The following is a 22,092-nucleotide window of genomic DNA, read 5'->3' on the forward strand; positions in this document are numbered from 1 at the left end:
CAATTTATAAATTTGTGAAAAAATAATTTATCAAAAAAGTTTTTTCATATTTTTTACATGTGTGTATCATAAATACATATTGTATTATAATAGAAAAGATCTTACATCGGAACTCTCTTTTACATATATCCAGAGTATGTAGAGAAAAGAAATATTAAAAGAAAAAGAGAGAGAAAAATCAGAGGTTAAAATTGAATAAATTTGTATTCTATTGTATTTAATTACGATTACAATTAAGTATACATCTCTTGAGTTATACATAAAGTTGTTAAAGATGTTAAACAACGTGTTATATATTATGAGAACATTTAATGTTCTATTTACGTACATCTTGTAACACTTCAAATAGCTTTCTTCTTTATTTTTATTATATTCATCATTACTTTAGCCTCCCCAGCAGTCCAAGCGGAAGAAACGAAACGCAGCGTTGATAATTTCCAATACTTGCCAACTTTACTTTCTTTCCAACTGAACTTATTTTCGAACGTAACCTTTATCTTGCACTAGAACATTTTTTATTCCTTGCCTGTACGTTTACACGTCAGTTCTAAATTGCATTAGTTCAGTTCAATTCAGTTCTAATGCAATCCTTGAGCAGGAACAGAAAACAAACCTAATGACACAGAGAAATTATTTAATTTATGTGTAAGTGCTATTTATAATATGACTAATCGTCTTTAAGATCTCCTTAAAAAGCTTAAAATTTTATAGTCATCTATATTTTATTAGCAACTGTCTACATTATACCGATTAAATTATTAAAGAAATCGTAAACAATAATTACTTTACTGCAAAACCTAATCTATACATTAAATCCAAATTTACACATTAAATTCGATATATATACATATATCATGTTCTGTACAACAACCATATATCTTATCGAAATATAAATATATAATCTTGCGCGCGAAATTCTACATTTACTTAATTATTATATCTTTAAAATTATTTTTTTTTAATATGTAATAAAATAAGTTTCTTTAAAAAAATAGTTTAGCATTGTGTTATATTTACATTACTATAATATTAAATGCGTACTCTCATAAATATTAAAAAAAAAAAATAAAATTATGATAAGAATACATCACTAAAATGAAAGTACAAAACTTTATTTTCTTTTTATATATACAGGTTTTCCGAAAATGTTTTGTCAAGCGTTCTTGTGTAGATAGAGCGGATTAAATTGAGTCCTCTATCATTTTGCAATTTTCACAACAGTTAACAAGATATTAATAACTAAAAATCGTTGAATATTGATTTTTAATAATTTTTTACTCAAATATTATCAACTTTACAGAAAAACGGCGATAAACAAAAATAATTTATTTTCTTTTTATAAAGTTCTAAGAATTTTTTATAAATTTTTTCAGAATTTTTTAATACCGTATTTTCTCGTATGGCAAAAATAGTTGCCAATATAAGAAAATGCAGTACTAAAAAGTTGATAAAAAATTCTTAAAAAATTCTTAGAGTTCTATGAGAAAAAATAAATAATTTTTGACTCTTGCAGTTTTTCTATAAAGAAGAATAAGGAAATGCAACAAGCGGAAATTTCTGGCACACCGACAACAACGATGACAAAAAGTAATTTTCTATCGTGCTCATAGTATAGCTCGTTAATGAGCGCAATTAATTCATCTGATTAATAGCCGCGACAGTCGACGCTACCGCTTCTGTTCCCTAGCCCTCAACCGGTTCTTTTACCTTCTTTTCCGCGATATTATTTATTGCCAACGGCATATTATATGTTCGCTATTACGTGCACTATTACGTTTCACGGAAATGGCTTTTGCATAACCAGCTCAGATTCGATCGTATTTAATTACTGCATATCCTTGTCAAGTATTATACCCAACGGAGAAAAATAATTTTGCTGTTGTAGCAAACCTGTCATTGCTGCATATTCGTAATGGCAACGATAATTTAGTTGATACAACCAGTTTTAGAAATTATTTGTTATTAAAGTAAAAAATTCGTTTTGTTGCTAAGATAGAAAAAATTTGCTGCGTGGATTTACCTTTAGAACCAATTTAATTTGTTGTTAAAATAAAATAATATGTTCTTAGCCAATTTTTTTGTTATTGGAGCAAAATCACTACTACTTATACAAATCCATTATGACAGTAAAAGAAATTTGTTATTATAATCGATTCGTGTTATAACAGCAAAACTTGATTTGTTAGGACGCGTCTTTTACCCTGCGTATTCTCAAATGACTGTTGTTTCTTTTCTGGAGTCTTCTGTTACTACAACGTCGTTGCATCCATAAACGTGTTGTCGCGAGTGATCTTTCAATATCTTATCGCATTTATTTTCATTACTTTTGTTATTCAATTTGTATTTATAATGATACGAAATCTGCTGAACAGTTAGGAAATGCCTGAAGAAATTATTTCAAAATTAATACATCTTTTTAATACATCTCTCTCTCGATCATGTTTGTTGCCTATATATAAGAATAAGTAATTTTACTTTAATAAATAACAATAAATAAAAAGGGCAAAGTAAGAGACAGCACATTTCGTTTTTAAAAAAATAGTCATCTAATTAAAAGAAAATACAAATAAAGAAAAACAAATTTCGAAGAAAGTATATAATAAAAATAAAAGATACATAAAAAATAATAGAAGGTAAGAACTAATTAAAAATTTCGTTACAAGTTTCGGCTGCAAGATTGAGCCCTCTTCAAACAAATATATCGGAAAAAAAGAGTAACCGCAATAAAAGTTCGCAAATACATCGTGAGCACAATTCGGGTGAGTCTTGATGTAGAACTCGACAATATTCACGTACGATTATACAGTCGCAAGTGTATCATGTCTCTTAGAAAAGTTGATAAAAGATAAAAAGACTTCTTACGAAAAATTAAAAATACAAAACGGAAATTAACATTAACAGAAATCTGGTAAGAAATAAAAACTCACCAAAAACATATATAAATTGTGCAAAAAAGCGTGTCCATACAAGTATACAAAAGACTATTGTGATATGTAAAATCAAGTGAAACGCAGAAATATGAGACGGACATTGTGTATCGCTTAAAGTGTACGCTCGTTGATACGGATTATCGCAGACTGAGAGAAGGGACGGACCGTCGGTATCGAAGTCAAACTCTATTTACAATAGGCAAATAAGCCTTATGAAGACCTTCCGTGTCGGTTTGTAAATTCAAGCTCTTATCCTGTTTTTTAATGTTGAGCATCTCGGAAATTAAACGTTTTCTATAGCAAGGCTCTTCATCTAGAATTCTGACTTTGTCCCATTGGAAATCATGGTCATATTGCAACCTGTGCTCCGTTATGACAGAGCGGACAGAAGTTTTATGTCTAATATGATTACGGTGTTCAGTAATTCTAGTTTTTAGTTGTCTGCCCGTCTGTCCAACGTACGACGCATCACCATTATTGCACGATATCTTATAGAGTATATTTCTCTTAGATGTATGGGGACAAGTATCTTTCTGTACCTTGATACATTTACTCATTTTATTAGGACTATGGAAAGAAACCCTGATGTCGTTTTTATTAAATCGCTTAAACTTTTCTGTATGAAAAGGAATGAATGAAAAAGAATGAAATAAATTCAATTTTATTTTCATAACTTTTTATTATGAAAAAATAATAAAAGCAACTTTGCTTTTTTAGCAACATGACTTTACAGAATTATTTGAAAGAAGCAAATAAACACAAATCAAAATATATATATAATAAAAGAAAACTAACTAAAATTAATTTTTTATTAGATTTTTATTTATCAAATATTGTTATTGATAAATACAAATCTAATTAAAAAATTAATTTTGATTAGTTTTTATTTTATTATATCTTTATTTGTGTTTATTTGCTTCTTTCAAATAATTCTGTAAAGTTGTATTGTTAACAAGTAAAGTTGCTATTATAGTAAAGTTATTTCGCTCATACAATTAAAATACGTCATTAATTTAACAAACATGTCTTGCTATAATAGCAAATTTGATTCGCTCGTGTAGTTCAAATAAATTGTTTGTAGAACAAAATCACTTTACTATAGTTCTTCAAATGTGCTTTGCTTTTGTAGCAAATTGTATTAGTAATCCAACAAAAAAGATCAGTTGATTAAAAATTCATTTATTCTTACAGCAAAATAATTTGTAGTTTTAGCTAAATTATATTCAGCAAATAGTAATCAGAACTTTTAACGAAAGAATCTCTTTGCTATCCACGTAATGGATCTAGACTGATAGATGAATCTAGACTGATAGATTTTGCTACACTAGCATAAAATCTGCTATGCTAACAAATTATTTTTCTCCGTAGCCCTTATTACCGCATTATCACAACATGCAGTTCCATGGTGATCCAAAATATTTCCGAAGCCCAGCTCTCGACGGTGGGGATATGGAATTTATTTTAGGACAATAAATTTCAAATAATCACAAATCACTGATGTGAGATTGTACAATAATAGAGACTAAAAGAAGTTGAAGTATATGTCCTTTTAAACCGGTTATTTTTTTTGACATTCTATCTATAGATTGTGTTTAACAAACAATCATGCAGCAAACACTATCATAATCAGAAATTCTGTTTGGCCTAATCAAAATGCTATTCTATTATAGTTAGACCTTTTTGTTGATTTAATCAGAACATTTTTCTTTGTGTACCGATTGCTGTAGCGAACAAAAAATTTTTGGAATTTGTAATTATATTTACATGTTATTATAATTATTATTGTTATATTTAATATTAGTAACAAAATAACTATATGTATACTTCTATCAACACATATATATATTAACTATTAAGATACAGTTACGGATATATTAGTATATAGTCTCTGCAAAGAAAATTAAATTGGAAGTATGTTTAATATTTACACTTCAAATAAACTATATACATATGAAAGTTGTGTAAATAAGATTATATTTTTGTTTAATAACACATTTTTGTAATTTATTTTTAAAAATTATTTATTGTTAAAAATTAAAATATATTTTAAATATGATAGAAAAATTTACATTTTCCTTTTATAAATACTTTAAATATTTTATAAATACTTTAAATATTCAAAATAATTTATGCAAAATTTTATTGCGATTCACTGATTAATTACACAGATATAGAACAAATAAATATTTTATTTATTTATTGAACAATTACCATAGATGTATCGCAATCTAATTTGTTATCATTTTGAAAATATGTATAAAACATTCTTAAACATAAATACAAATAGCAATTTCAGAAAATTATAGTTATTATTATCATAAAAATAGTTGAAACTGCTATAATTTATAATCATTTCTTAGAATAATCATATTACATGATTGTTCTAAAAAACATTTAATAATTTATAATTAATAATAATTGCAACCATTTTTATTGTAATAACAACTATAATTATAATAATTTTTAGTTACCAATTACATACTTTTGCTGATAGAATTATACATACATTATTATTATACATAATTATTATTAACATTATAGCGATAATAATCATAATTATAAACAAAAAAAAGTAGAACGTGTAAAAATCATCGATTTTTGTTCCCAATCGAGAAATGAAATGTGTATATTTTTTTAGTTTTTTTGGGCAATAAAATTACAAGGAGCAATCAGTTTTCCACATGAAGGGAACAAAAATGTAAATGAATTATATAAATACAATTAAAGAATTTTTAAAAACAATAAAATAATAGCAAAAAGACAAATAAGAGTCGATTTAACAAATTAATATTAAGAGCAAAGAATTAAGTAATACATTACTAAATTTCGAAAAAATACATACATTATAAATGTTAAAATACTAAATATTACATGTTTCGGCTACATTAATGTGAATGAAGTAAGTAAATAAGCATAAGATTTTGCCATAAAAATGAGATACGTAATGATAGTTTTTAAACTTCAAATGGCACACATGAGTCATTCGTGTCAATGCACTTTCTAACATTCTTATTTCTCATATACCTGCACGCTTGACCCTATGCCAACCCAACTTTTTTCCAATATCTACATAGCAGAATAATTTAGTAGAGACCTTAAAGAACATGTGTAAATTTTTATAGAATTTTTCAAGCACTTTAAGAATCTTAATCAAGTCAAATAACCCATATGTGCCGTTCAAAGATGCTGAAAATAAATGTGCCATTCAAGGTTTAAATTCTCAAAAACCATTAAATATGTAATATTTTGTTGTGTTAAAGTTGAAAAGTAGAAAAGGAAACAAACATACGAAAACTCAAAAAGTGTAAGACAAGAAACAGATACATGCGTTTTGCACGTCATTTTTTCGCTTTCTTAAATTCTAAGCTTTTAGAGCTTATCCATGGACTTCTAAACCTCAGACTCATCAAAATTGTATGCTTATTTACTCACTTCATTTTACATTTTTATACATATTTTCTTTCATATTTATGGAAAACTGATTACTTCACGTGATTCTGCAAAAAACTATTAAAAACCTATTAAAAAACATACACATTTCACTTCTCGGTTAAAGGAAAAAATGATAACTGTTACTCGTCCTACTTTCCTAAATGTAATATTTTCATGAATAATACTAACAATAAGTAAACATATATGTATTATTTGATTTAAGCATTTTTTTAAGTAGGTATTTTCATTTTTTTAATAATTATTTATTTATACAATTATTATTACTAACATTATAGTACTAATAATCATAATTATTTAAAACTATAAATCTACGCTGTTAAATCTATGTCAAATTCAACCTAATATGAGTCGTCATTATTCTTATCTCTCAATTATATCATTATTTTATACTAAAACAATGATTATATTTGGCTCTACACAGTGCCAATTTGATACGATATAGTGTCAAATTTAACAATTGTTTTAGTATAAAATAACGATATATTTAATAAGAGCAATGGCGACTTACATTAGGTTAAATTTGACATTATGTATTTAATAGTGTAATTGTAACGACATCGTAACAACACCCAGCATAATTGTCCAACTGAGATTTTTTTTATACCGCATCGCGTATATCATATTGAGTGATTGAGGGGGATAGCGAAAAAGGGAGAAGTTGTTTAATCACCGTCGGTTAGGTATACAGTACTCTAGTCTCCATTAAGGAAATGAATTTCCATCCCGTCTCTTCCGATCTCCCATCATCCTATCTCTTTGCCCCCCTGCCAGGAAAACTAGCCGAACAGCCCGTCTGCATCGCACTTATCCCCTTGAGACTTCTCGAGTTGTCGCGAATCCTTATCGCAGATAGACTACGACATCTGCCGCTCTTCATCAGCCAATTATTTTCATTAATTAATGAAAAGCACCGACGATTATAAGCCTTTAGGATTTGAGTAGTCTGAGAAGATGCTATAGCGAGAAGAAACGCCGTGATTAGTTCGTAACTTATTCTTTGTAATCTAAGTAATCCTCCGCAATACGCAGGATCACGTCGAGAATTCGCAATAGCGCCCGTGGAATTTCATTTCAAAGAGCTTGCGCGTATTTGACTTTCTTTAAAAATAAAAATTTTCTAAAACAAGTTTTTCCCATTTGCCCAAAAGTTTTTTTTACATATTTTAGTCTTTATTTCTCGAAACACTATTATTTCCCGAAAATAAATTTCTCAAACGTACTCTGTATCAATATTATAAAATTTCTGTGTCCCAGTTTTGGAATAAAAATGTTATCTCTATCTATTTATTTGCCTATCCATTTAAATATCCATCTTTCCATGTAAGTCGATAAAACGGTTAAACTATTTTCATAAATATGGACATTTTCGTAAATACGGATTCTGAGTAAATAAATCTCTGCATCGTACGGATCGCTATTACATGAGAGAAGTACGATAAAAGCATTATCGAGGGGGTGATTTTTAGGTAGAGACAGGTTTCGTGTCACTAACCCATCTACGAAGCTAGTTGAGAAGACAAGCCGTTATCTCTGCGGAAGAAATTGCTTTTGGTTTTATCACGCAGTTGCGATTGATATAGATTGATCATCTTGACCCTCTCATGGGGTAGATAAATCATTCTCAGGAAGATAGGGTTGAACGATGAGCGTGACTGGTCGCCGAGAAATCTCGAAACGCGTGCACCGCACTTCGGGGAAAGAATTCCGTTCCATTATTTTTCATTCTCCCTTGTAGACGGCGTAATTTTGTTTTAATTTTAACATTATTTTATTATTCTTCATAATTCCTATTTGGCATTTTTCTTGAGTGTCAGACTCTTGCATTATTCTATTTTCATCATCTTTTTAATAAAACTTAACAAATTTATTAATATTTATTTAATTTTACTACTTTTTAAAATTACATAATATATACAAATCAAAATTATATATATTATTTCAATTTCATTAATTTTGTTTATTCCATATTGCGCATTAATTTCATTTGCAAATTTGTTTACTTATATTTTAATTAAACATGTTTATATTTAATATTTTAGCTCTATTTAAATTTCATGTAATTTTGTTTTTTATAATTTTTATTAAAATCAACGTGAAAATATTTATTTTACATTGATTTTCATTAAGTGAAATCAATATAAAATTGATTTCACTTAGACTATATGATTTAAAATATTTCCTCTTATATAAGTCAATAAAATATTTGAAATCAGAGTTCTATATATGATTGTAGTCAAAAGTAATCGAAAGTTTGTCCTACTTTTTGCAATTGCTTAATCATAAATATTAATAGCATTCAATAGTAAAAATTTGCACTCATTGTAACATTTCTCAGAAAAATAATTACTCTCTGAATACTTTGAGAAATGTATCGTAAGGCAGGACCACATTTCCCAGTCACGGCATGGTCCTGCCCGAAGGTTTTTTCATACAAGTTTCAACACCCGTGATCTTCCATTCGAAGATTGGTCTCTTTGGCAGGACCTCGACATTCCTCGACAAGTTCAAAAAGTCGCCTGGTATACCGATCTACTTCGAGAACTTCACGATCTTTATCCCTGCGTATTTGAAGCGGAACAAAACACGTTTGACTGCTTTAAATCATCGGAGAAGATGGAAAAGTTTTCTTGAAAGCCCACTATCTTATTTAACAACGTAGAGATAAAAACTTGGAATAATAACATAGACAACAAGGTTTTCGAAAGTACAACTGTACCAAAATAATATTTGTACATATATTACATATAAATTTTATGTAATTGTCCAGTCTATCTGTAATAAGGTGAATGTCCATATACCGGATATGCCCAAGCATTTATTTGTTTAAATAATTATTAATCACACACAAATGCTTTTTCAAATATAATATTATAATTTAATTATAATCTTTAAATACAGGAAAATTATAATATATTGTAATAAAAAAAGTCTTTGAGATTAATAATAATAAATTTAGTGTAAGTGTTCGCACAATAAATATGTACACGTGTCTGGTCACTGGAACTTTTATCTTATTTATTATACTTATTTTTTATTTTAAACAAATAATAATAAACGCTAATGTAAATAATAAACGAGGGGGTAAAAACTCTTGAATTCCTGTGTATCATCAGAAGTCCCTCGAAGTCGGATGAAGTCCGGTGAAATCCGATGAATTCACGAATTTTTCGAAGTCCGATAAAGTCTGGCAAAGTTTGTCGAAGTCCAATGAATTCCAGTAAAGTCCGTGACAGTCCGTGAAATAAGTCCAGTGAAGTCTTAAAGTTCGAAGTCCAGATATGCACCTATTTTCTGAGTGCTTACTCCCTCGATCATAAAGCAATTTTTAACCAATTTTGATGTTAAATTTTGATCGAATTATTAAATTTTAATATATGTATCTGATTACAAAATATAATATGATGTACTACATAAAATTAATTAAAAAAAAAAAAAAAATATCAGGTGCAACATGCATCCTCCATACAAAAGAATTGAAATAAAAAATTACTGCCAATTTCTACAATTGAATAATTATTGTAATTATGTCTATACAGAGTGTCTCAAAATTTGAGAGTAATACTGCAGCGTAAAAAATTAAGTAATAAAAGTATAAGCCATTTTTCCCGTAAAATAGTTTTTTAAATATAAACGTTTAAAATTTGATTAATCGTAAACATTGATTAAAAAATCATCTGTCTGTACGATAGTCTATGTAGCAGCAATGTTTTGTTTAGTGTAATATCATATACTTCACACGAACAAATAACTTTTTAACCAATATGATTAGTCAAATTTTAAATGTATATACTTAAAAAACTACTTTACGAAAAAAATGGCTCACAGTTTTGTTTTATTTAATATTACTTAATTTTTCACAAAGTTTCACGCTGTAATAATATTACTCTCGAATTTCGGGATACCTTGTATACATATTATAAAAGCATCTAACGTGTAAAATAATATTATTATAATAATGTTATATTATTATTCTTTGGAGCTTTAACTGACAACACTTAACTTTAATAATAATTTCATTGTCATCAGTATTACAATACATACAATTGCGTTATTCTGTCGCAAATTAAATTCATTACAAATTTTAAATTGTACATATAAAGTGGTCTCAGAATAAAGCATGACATATAAAAAATATTAAAAAATATAAAAATGACATAATTGGGTTAATACATTTTTATTTATTATATTTATCATATATATTCATATAATTAATGCAAAAAGATAAAACATGTATTATATTATATGTATAATATAATATACTTGGGATATATTATATATTATATAATATATCTATAGAACTTGTATAATAACCTACACTTCTATTTATGTATATATTACTACAACTTGAGCCCGCCAAGATTTTGTATGTTACGTTTGTTCTTAACCGCTTTATAACAATTTAAAATTTTCAATGGAATTCGCGAAAAGATAGCACAATTGTATGAATCGTAAAATACCGAAATTATTTTTAAAATTACTTGTCAGTTAATAATATAAAAAATAATAATTTAACGAAATATTATTATTTTATACGCATTATATTTTTTTATTGGTAAATATACAAAATATAATAGTTATATTTAATTTCATTAACAATTAGAAATTAATACTAGTTTTTGATGGCAAAGCTTTTGTATGAGAGTTGTGCGCATATTTTATGTGAGCATTCTTTTACTTTTTTCCCCGGTTATTTTATACAGATTCATCTTCTTTTAGTAACATTAACAAGTGTATCAATCCTGAGCCATAGAAGATGCTATATCGAGAAACATATGAAGAAAAATCTTTGTCAAAAAATTAATGAAAAGCGGTCTATTTCGCATAAGGCATGAAGATCAGTGTATGTCGGAACGCATACGAAGTACGATTTATATCGAGAGAGCGAGAAGAATGGGTTCAATCGCATAGAATTAAACAAGACGTTATATAACGTAATATATTTTCTTCTCATAAATTAAAGTGGTATGACTCAGAACGGGAATTGTTTTGATTTTCAATCCTATTTCTAACTTTCATTTATTAAATTTGTGTAATTTAATAAATGTTGTGTAATTTATAGAATAGTAAATATTTCGATATATAGACCTTTCTTTAATTTCATGCGACTTGAATCATTCTTCTTACTCTTACTTCTGGCAGAACATACATGTATGTATGTTCTAAGTTTTTACTTTCTCAATATAAACCATACTTCGTTTGCGTTCCGACATAGACCGGTCTTCACGCCTTACGCGAAATAAACCACTTTTCATTCATTTCTTGACATAGACCTTTCTTTATATTTTTTTCGATATAGCATCTTCTACGGTTCAGGCGGCGATTATATATTAAAAAAAAAATTATATTTGAAGCTTCTTCCAGTACTCTATAAAAAAAATAAAAATAATTTTGAATTTACTGACACTTTCACAAATGCCATTATATGAAATGACATACGTTCTATCTAAAATAAAAATCAGTTATATCTTAACAATTTTTTATTTAAAAATCTAAGTAACTTTAGCACCTTTAGATCATTAATATTAAAGGTTACAAAGTATATTATTCATTTAAGTGAATCTGTTTCAATCAATGACAAAATATGTAGACCTCAGTTATGCATTACAAAATAAATTATTATTCTAATTTTAAACAACAAAGGACTATGTATAAAATGTACTTACAGAACAGATTGTTCTTTCAAAAGCAAGAAATATACAAAATTATATCTACTTTATAACTTTATAACTTTAAAAATATTAACTTTTCAAAAGACTTGTCAAAAGATTAAAGAAACCTGTCAAAGAGCAGATGAGCGTTGTTAATTTTATAATTGATGCTCTGGTGTAAAAAATAGGAAACTACATAAATTTGTCTGATAACGATGACGGCGACATGAATGTTTCTTAAGATTTACTTATTTGAACTTAACGTTGCAATATCTTTATTAAAGGGATCCTAAAGACGATTAGTCTTTCCTCGCAATAAAAAAATTTATGCCAAATTTAACACATTTCACATGTCCCAAATGGTTCACTCAAATTTTTGTGTTAATTTAAGATGAATATGTTAGAAAGTAATACAAATATTATGTAAAATTAACATAATACTTTGATACAATTTAAAAACAAATTTTATGTTAAATTGACAAATTTATAATAAAATTTAGTTGAAATTAGATGCTATTTTTTTATTTTTAGTTTAGACAATGTTTCTGTAATACTTAACATATGCAACATATAGATTTAACAAATATTTACTGTTACAAAGAGAAAATAATACAAAATACCTATACCTTTTTACATATAAAATATGTAACTAGTTATACAGAACATATTTCTTTAATAAAATTAACATTTATAATATATCAAATCAACACACACATTTTATTTATTTATTCTTAGAATTTGTGTTTTTTTTTACTACATTATTTTTATGTTATTTGTTTACTTATCTATAAATTATTTTAACACTGAGAAATATTAAATTTTAATTTAACACAAAATATTCAAATAACAAAATCATATTATGTTAAATTAAAACTGGAATATGTCAAAAATTCAACACAAAATTTTCACAAGGATTTGAATAGACCGTTTCTAACACAAATACAAAATGTTTTTTACTGTGTATCGTAAATAGCACCTACATACATGCAATTTATGTGTTATTGATATGTACACCTAAATTTTCGTATAACAATAATATTTTAGACATCTAAGTTTAATTAAGAACTTTACGTTATTTCTTTGTGCAAACTATTAGTTTGTGGACTACTATTTTGTAAGTACACGATAAAAAATATTTTGTATTTATGTTAAAACAAATCCTTGTTTTTTGTGTTAAATTTTTAACATATTCTAGTGTTAATTTAATATAACGTAATTATGTTATTTGAATATTTTGTGTTAAATTAAAATTTAACATTTCTCAGTGTTAAAATAACACACAATTTATAGATAAATAAATAAATAACAAAAATAATATAGTTTTAAAAAAATTCTAAGAATAAATGAATAAAATAAACGTGTTAATTTAATATATTGTATTATAAATATTAATTTTACTGAAGAAATATGTACATATAGTTACATATTTTATATGTAAAAAACAGATATTGTGTGTTATTTTCTCTTTATAACAGTAAATTTCTATTAAATCTGTATATTGCATATGTTAAATATCACAGAGGCATCGCTTAAATTAAATAGCATTTTTTTTAAATTTAAATAGCATTTAATTTAAGATGCATTTAACATTATAAATGTGCCAATTTAACATAAAATTTGCTTTTAAATTGTGTCAAAATACTACGTTTCTTGTATTAATTTTTTACATAATATTTGTGTTACTTTCTAATTCTATTCATCTTATGTTAAATTAACACAAAAAAATTTGGGTGGAACGTTTGGAACATGTGAAATATGTTAAATTTAACACAAAATTTTTTACTGTGTGCAAATTGCACAGCTTTTATATGAAGTAAATGTTGTCACAACGTAACAGCTCTGGAGCACCATATTGGATTAAAAAAGGGTAAAGATCTTGATTTTGAAATTTTGTATCATTCTCGACATAAACTCCACCACCTCACAGACACGTATTAATGTGTATATTTTAATCCTGAAAAAGAATTTTCAAATCAGTAAAAAAGAAAAACTAATTGTTAGACAAAAATTATATATTTTAGTTGGTAATATAGACGATTCTAGGATCTTTTATTGTACAGCATTTTTTATTCTGTATAAGGAAAACGAAATGATTAGAAAAGTACGAATGCGCGTTCTATGGATAACTCTAGGAAACTAAAAAAAACTTCTTATACAATTTATCCTAGCGATCCAGTTTAAGACTAGTTAAAATCCAATCGGTTCAATCGTTACTGACAAAGAGATAAGGAAATGTATACTAAATTCATTTCGGCGACTATATATATTTTATTGAAAAAAAGACATTATAAAAGAAAACAGGAATCATAGATTATCGGCTTAAATAAAAGTTCTTATTTTGTAAAAAAGAATTATTAAAATAATTTCTCCTTTGAAATGAGATCTTAAGGCTCCTAAATCGTCACTACATATTTAATTATGACACCAGAAGAAAAATATAGACAATGAATAAAACGAAATAATGAGATCGCTTTAAAACAATTGTAAAAATGAACGAAAGCTATCTTTATCCCTCCAACAGTCAGTAAGTAGTCGAAAAACGTTCGCGAAGTGAAAATAAGCTAAACATTAGCATTGAGAAAGAGCATTGCACATGCCTTTTATCACTTTTTACAGTTACTTACTGACTGTCGGGGGAGGGGAAGGGGAATAAGAACTTTCGTTCATTTTTACAATTGTTTTAAAGCAATCTCATCATGTCGTTTTGTCCAAATTGTCTTTATTTACAAATGACAATGTAACAAAAATTAACGTGTCATTTTTCGCTTCTAACATCACAATTCAATATAGCTGTGGTGACCACACACGAGCCTTAATAAGCATTATTATATTCAATATAATATCAATTTAATTGTTTTTAAATGATTTCTTGCTTAAGACCACCCTCAGAACTTACTATGGATGGAAGATACGACAACTCCTCTGATGACAAATAACTCTGTTTACAACGCATTTAACCGAGCAATCAGATTCTCTCTATTCAAAACATAGAACCCTACATTCTTTTTTATGCATCGAGATAAGCCCTTCTTCGTTTTCTTTCAAGTTTTCGATACTTTTTTACACTCTTTCTACGATTTCCAACGCAAATATCCATTCACAAGGGATGATTGATCTACCATCAAAGCCATGTGAAATGTTGGCTACATATGCAGGTCGATGTCATAATTCACACCCTTTATGTAATAATTAATGAGTCAATTCTTTCCTTGCGTTTCTTAAAAATTATCCTGTTTCATTTATAACGCATCTTACATACAGAACATAAAAAGCATATACATATATCTTACATATAGAGCATTCCAAAACTCAATATTCCAATATTTTAGGATGCATATTTAAAGTTTGTAAAACAAAAACCAAAGAACTATATCTAGATATCCATAATATATATCTAAATATCTTTTCTAAAATATTTTCACTTATATTTTTTTTTAGTATAACCTTTTTACAAATGTCACGATTGATTTTTTGAATGTGTGAAAGATAAAAAACTGCAGTTTCAGCAATAAAAATAATGTAAATATTTAAAGAAATTACATACAATAATATATACATAATTAAATAAAAAGTAACAATATAGACATTATTATTCAGTAACTGCGTTCAGCTAACTTAACAGTTGAGTAAACGCTCGCTGTTATTGATATATTAAAATTAATTTATTCCTACAAAAGTGCGAAAATAATTTGTTTTAGATTGCATTTTTAATTGTATAAAAACATTTTAAAGATAAAAAATGCTAATCTCTAATGCTTACATCAGCAAAACAAGTTCTGAGATAAATACAATACAATTAATAATAAGTTATACACAATTCTATTACAAGAAATATATACGAACCTGTTCTGTTGTTCGTCGACAGTGACGGACGGGAGGGTTGCTGGTCGTCGGCAAGGTGGTTGCTCGCCCTTTCGTGTTCACCGGCCCTCGAACCGCTCAAGAGCGGTCAGACGACCCTCCTTTGATCCCTTCACTAGTCCTGGAACGAGCCCTACGCCCGTACTACGCATACCAGGGATTCTGCAACCATCAAAAAGCATCCTTATCATTCCTTCAATATACGTTGCGCATACCGCATCTTAATGCTAGATTTCGCATACAAAATGTTTCAAGAACTGAATGTTTCTTTCCTAGCTTATTCGACTAGTTTATGGATTTTTGCCTATCAATATGTCAATTCTCATGAAGTAATTAGTACATAATTGAAAATTTATGTTAAATTTAAGGTGTTTCATTTATATTAAACTATGCATTTTTATCCAATTTATCCATTTTTGTACTAATTTAATACAAGATAAATATCAATGAAAGGAACTAATTATTTGTAAAGGCCATCCACACAAAATTACATAAGTTGCATAACCATAAGGTTATGCAGCTTATGCTAAACCAATAAGCATCCAATATAAAACTGCGATGTTGATTTACGTAGATGCTGATTGGTATACATAGACAGCCTTATATGGTTATGTAGCTTATGTAATTTTGTGTGATGGGCTTACCGTTACAAGTTACACTCTCTCTCTCTCTCTCTCTCTCTCTCTCTCTCTCTCTCTCTCTCTCTCTCTCTCTCTCTCTCTTTTTTAATAATGACCTAAGCTCTATACTGACAGTTGTCGGTGTCGATAACTAACGATAGCCAATAGCAAGAACTATCCTAGAAAAAAAGCGCGATTCTCACTTGGCTATCGCTACATTACAATACCGACAACTGTCGATAGTCGTGTACAGAATATAGGCTCTGATAATGGCGTTACTTTTTTTGTATAATATAACGGTAACGGAGTTACATTTTTTCGTAATGGTGTAACGGTACAAATTTTATAATTACTTCTGTCGTTACTTTTTATATAATAATTTGAACTCATTTATGATATAATTTTCGCCTGTTCAATACTTTAATCTGCAGCCTTTGATCGATATTCATAATTTGTTATATTTAAGGGATTATATCCGAGTAAACGCCTGAAGGATAATCTTGGCAATTTTATAGTTAAATAATAAAATAAGTGCAAATTCGAAGGCCTTTAATGTGCATATCTATACAAAACAATTTTTGTTTAATTTTTTTGCGTCAAGATGGAGGCGCAGAAGCTCTACAAGTGCTTTTTTCCATGGACTTCCGAGGTTTGCAACAGAAGTACTATATATTATACTTTTATTAAGTAAAATTTTCTTATAATCTACACACACACACATTAAATTTTTAGAGAAACACACACATATATGTTAAAGTATTGATTTTTGTAGAATGAACATTTAAAAATAAAATTTAATTTTCATCCAAATAATTCAGTAAAAAAGCATTTATAACAAAAAAACCGAACGTAAAAATCATGTATACTTCTCTAAAAAAGTTTAGTTTAAGTTTAGTTTAAGCTAAATTTAATTTAGCAGATACTGTAAAGATTTCAACTGAATCGGAAAAAAATTGTTAAAGTTATATGCTGCAAGCAGCGGAGAAAGAAGCAGTCTGACTTGTAGAGCTCCAGCGTTATCATCTTGACGTAAAAAAACAAAACAAAAATTGTTTTGTTTAGCTTACGATATACACATTAAAGATATTTAAACTGAATTTGCATTAATTTTATTATTTAACTACAAAAATTCCCAAAATTACTCTGTTTTCAGGCGTTCACTCAGATATAACCCTTTAAACACACTAAAGATCTATAGCTTCTATCATTATGAATTTTCCTATTGGCTGTTTCCTATTGTATATTCACATGTATGTCCAATAAAATTTTTATTGTTTTTGAAATTTTTTGTGTTTTATTGCTTTTAGTAATATTACAAAAGTGGTAATTATTGGAATTAGAGAACACCATGCTAATTATCTTGATCTTGACATATGTTGTCTTGATTTTGAGTGACTTTCAAAAAGTTTTAGGCGGCCATCACTGGTCATTAAAAAGTTATCGACAAAAAAAAGTTTAAAAAAGTAACGTTTCATTTTTCTTATATACAATAATAAATATAACTTCTTCCCTACTGGACGTAACAACTTCTCTTATCCACTCTTACCTATAGTTCCAAGTAACTAATTAGCCAATTTCAAATAAAATATTGGTCAAGCAGTAAAAAGTTACTAGGCATCGGCCAATGTGAGTGGATATGTTCTATCGCATTGTACGCTAACAGAACCTTCTTCACTTACAAAACATGTGATCTACTTTACATCCTCCCCTGCCAAGGGACGTTCGACTTTCTACACAAAACGAGGTCCATCCCCGCCTACTTGTATGGAAAAAAATTTGCGTTTGCGACGACTCTAGTGCAACTCAAACCCATGTATAGACGGCTGTCGAATTCAATGTGAAGTTGTCACAGTTCCACATTAGCAGTAGCGCGATACAGTAATTTTCACAATTTTACAACCACCACAAGAGACGTGCCTGCACTACTTTTTGGCGTTGCCTCCTTTAATAGTGATTAAGTCATACCAACACGCAATAGATATTGTGATGAATCCATCGTGATAGTGACACAGCTCTAGTGACATAACAGCGCCAAAATTAGAAAAAATAATTAACAATTTTCTTACAAAATAACAAAATTAAAAATCAAATATAAAGAAAAGAATATACCATGTTTCATATTGTTACTTTATTATTACGTATAATTAATGTAAATAATAATTTGTACAATATAACAGAAGTGATATGTAATTTTAAAATATAAATCAGTTTTTATTCCGAATTTAAAAAAACAAATTGAAATATGTATAGATAAAAAATAAAGAAATTTCAAGATTCTTAAAAAGACATGAAATCTTGTCTTCATAAAACATTAATAATAGTTTTAAATTTCAAGCACTTCTGACAATAGAGCGAGCTCAGATGCGCGCAGCACGCCAACTTATACATATACAGGATGTTTCAAAATTCGCGCCCGCGAAGTACAAAATGTGATACTTTATTTAAAAGAAACTATTTTTTCCTTTTGCAAAATTGCGTCTCACAAATAGTTTTTGCAGAAGAATAGGTTGAAGTTAATGAGTAAACGCTCTGATCTATGTGGCTCTCAAAGTCGACGCGAGCTTCTCGTGCATTTGTACTTAATCCTTGGCTAGTATTCATAAGTAACATTATAAGATATTAGTACTTTGTTATAATTACTTTAATACTGCTTAAGTCTGTACTTAGGCAATCTTAAATTATGAGAATTACTTATGAATACTAGACCATGATCTTCTTCCATATTATATTGCTTAAAAACTAAAAAAAAATAGCACATATTGCTTTTTTACGTAATAATAAATAAATGAATAAAAAAATTGTCTAATTTCGTTTTCTATCTGAAAGTAAAGATAAATGTAAATAATAATATGCTTGTTAAGTTAAATGTTTTTTTCTTTTAAATATTGCACAATTGCGTCATTTATCTTAGAATTTACATTTTGTAAATACATTATTTCTGTATTCTTTATGCATGTACTTATAAAATATTATTTTAACGGTAAAAGAAGTGTTAAACACTAATTTAGCATAAAATATTCAAATCACATAATGTTCATTCTAAATTTGTAGCAATTTCACTACATTGAATTAAAATTTTATTTCAAGCGTATAAGTAGCAATTGAGTTAATACTATTGCCGATGAATTTTACTAGTGGAAATGGAAAATCTATTCAATAATTGGAGTGAAAAATTTATTCCAAAAAGGAGTAACTTTGGAGGTTGTAGAAATTTTATTAAATTAAAAATCTTTACAAATTTTAAAATATGTGTACCGAGAGTGTAATTTTAATATTAGATTTCGACTAAATTCGGCTAAATTTATGTAAGCATTTTTATTGTTTATAATACTATATATTAATACTGAACATCTAAGAAATTACTAAAATATTTTATTATTAAATTATATTACTAAGAATTTTTTACTTTTCCCGCTTTCCAGCAAAGTACACAGGCGGCTTGTACATTCTATGTAACACAGTGTACAAATCTGTGCTTTTCAATATAAATGTTAAAATGCTTGTCATTTCGTTTTATATCATTTCAATAATACCAAATTTTTATATTATATTACCATTTATTTATTTAGAAATGATACTGTAATAAGAAGTTTTAAGATTCTATTCGGATCGAGATTCGGACATAGATGTTACGAAACCTTTTTTTTGGCGGTGAAATAAAAAAGCTAAACAACATTTTAGCTACAAGTCAACAAAGTGTATTACTGTGTCGCCCTGCGCACAATATATGACTATCTTTTGTTGCTGAAAAGCGCCCTATATTACTCAGCCTCATCTTTGAACACAACGCAAACGTAATTTGTGTTCATCAAATAAACTAAATTAATATGTACTCGTATATTAATCTATTTTTATAACTACAACGAATCCAACTTTCAATAATGGAAAAATTCTACATATTTAAGAGAATTTCGAATACACTGAATAAACGCGAACGATACTATTGTAGTATATTAGATTAATGATAACCTCTCATTCAGTGATGGTCTGACGTAAACGCTAATCACTATAATACATAATCCTAGAATACATATTATTTAAAGAATATATAATTTTAATGTAGAGAAGAATAGGGTAATTGCGCGCGCAAATATCCCAAAAAAAAATTAAATAAAATCAAATTTTATTAATTATAAAAATTTTTATTTAGAGAATATTTACTTTAAACTACAATAATTGACATTTACATATTATTATAATATAAAATATAATTTCAAACAAAAAAAAACAAAACTTATTTAGCATTGCTTCGCGTGGTAATACGTGAGTATTTGTAAACAGCAAAAGTTTTGTTTTTTGATAAAAATTTAAGAATTACAGTTTATTTTATTAAGAGTATATATAAATATATATATTATTTAAGGTTAATTAATAATTAAGTAATTTAAAGTCAAATAATTGGATATCTTCTAAATAAAACTTTTATTAATTAAAAAAATAAAATTTAACAGCCGCATACCTCTTCCTTTTGTCTCGGAGGTGGTATCGGACAGTAAAAGGATGAAAAAACACTATCTTTATTTAACTTTTCCTTTAACTATTCATAGTTTTCTCACTCTTTTTTACTGATAACAATGAAAACAAATACAGGTATTACGTAAAATATTATACTATATATCAGGGAATGGAAATCGTTACTTGGAACGAAGTTACTTTTTTGATAACTTTTACTGGTAACTGCGTTACTTTTTTTTATAATTGTAACGTAGTTACACTTTTTTTGGTAATGATAACGAATTTTACAGTTATTTTTATCGTTATTTTGCGTACGACTGGACACAGTTCGATTGGACACAAACCACTACATGGCGCTTGAAACTAGAAAAAGCCTCTAGAAGACACTCATTAGCTGTGATAGGTAATCGATTTTCAAAAAGTAACAAAAAAATAACGTAAAGTTACTTTCTCAAGTAACGACAACTGTAACGAGTTACTTTTAAAAAGTTACTTTCCATTCCCTGATATATATAAATATCTTTTAATATCTCTGTAACATTAAAAATTTATTTCATTATATAGGATGTCCTGAATTTAAATGGCTAAATTTTTGAAGCGTGTAAGAGATCGATAAATTTAAAAAAAAGTCTCCTTTAGAGATACACTCGTTGTTGCTTTGTTTTGGAGAACATCGCAAAAAACTTATTTATTACTTATTCATTTATACTTATATTTATACTTATTAATTCACTTGCTTAAGGCAGATATTGTTCAAAATGGTAGTCTCTTGCAGCAATGCACGGATTATCTTGTATGGGCAGCTCATATTACAATCAAATACTGGTCTGTTCAACACTCTTCTGTCTAGAAATCGGCACACATACTCTCGCACTGCCTCTGAATTATCGCTGAAGTCGTACACAAAAACAATAATATTCCGAAAATTATGTTTTATCTTCTTTTGTGATTTTCTCTAAAATTCTAAAACAAAGCAAAGACCATATCTCTAAAGAATTTCTTTTTTTCTTAATTTATTACTACACGCTCCCGAAACCATTCAAATTCGGGAGATCCTGTATAAGTTATTATAAAAAATTTGTATTATAAATATTACACAAAGTTTTTATTTTTTACATTTATTTA

At 27.5% G+C, this 22,092-nt stretch overlaps 1 protein-coding gene across 3 annotated transcripts in view; it reads right to left on the minus strand.

Moving 5' to 3' along the window:
• LOC108756382 (inactive rhomboid protein 1) overlaps positions 1-22,092 on the minus strand; it is a 210,125-nt gene that overhangs the window by 166,817 nt on the left and 21,216 nt on the right. For all 3 annotated transcript variants that reach the window (XM_018500139.1, XM_018500137.1, XM_018500138.1), the window contains exon 2: positions 15,875-16,054. The gene's annotated coding sequence lies outside the window, so the exon portion shown is untranslated. The remainder of the gene's footprint in view (positions 1-15,874; positions 16,055-22,092) is intronic.

The sequence above is a fragment of the Trachymyrmex septentrionalis genome, unplaced genomic scaffold (genome assembly GCF_001594115.1).
Source record: "Trachymyrmex septentrionalis isolate Tsep2-gDNA-1 unplaced genomic scaffold, Tsep1.0 scaffold126, whole genome shotgun sequence".
In the NCBI taxonomy this organism is placed as follows: domain Eukaryota; kingdom Metazoa; phylum Arthropoda; class Insecta; order Hymenoptera; family Formicidae; genus Trachymyrmex; species Trachymyrmex septentrionalis.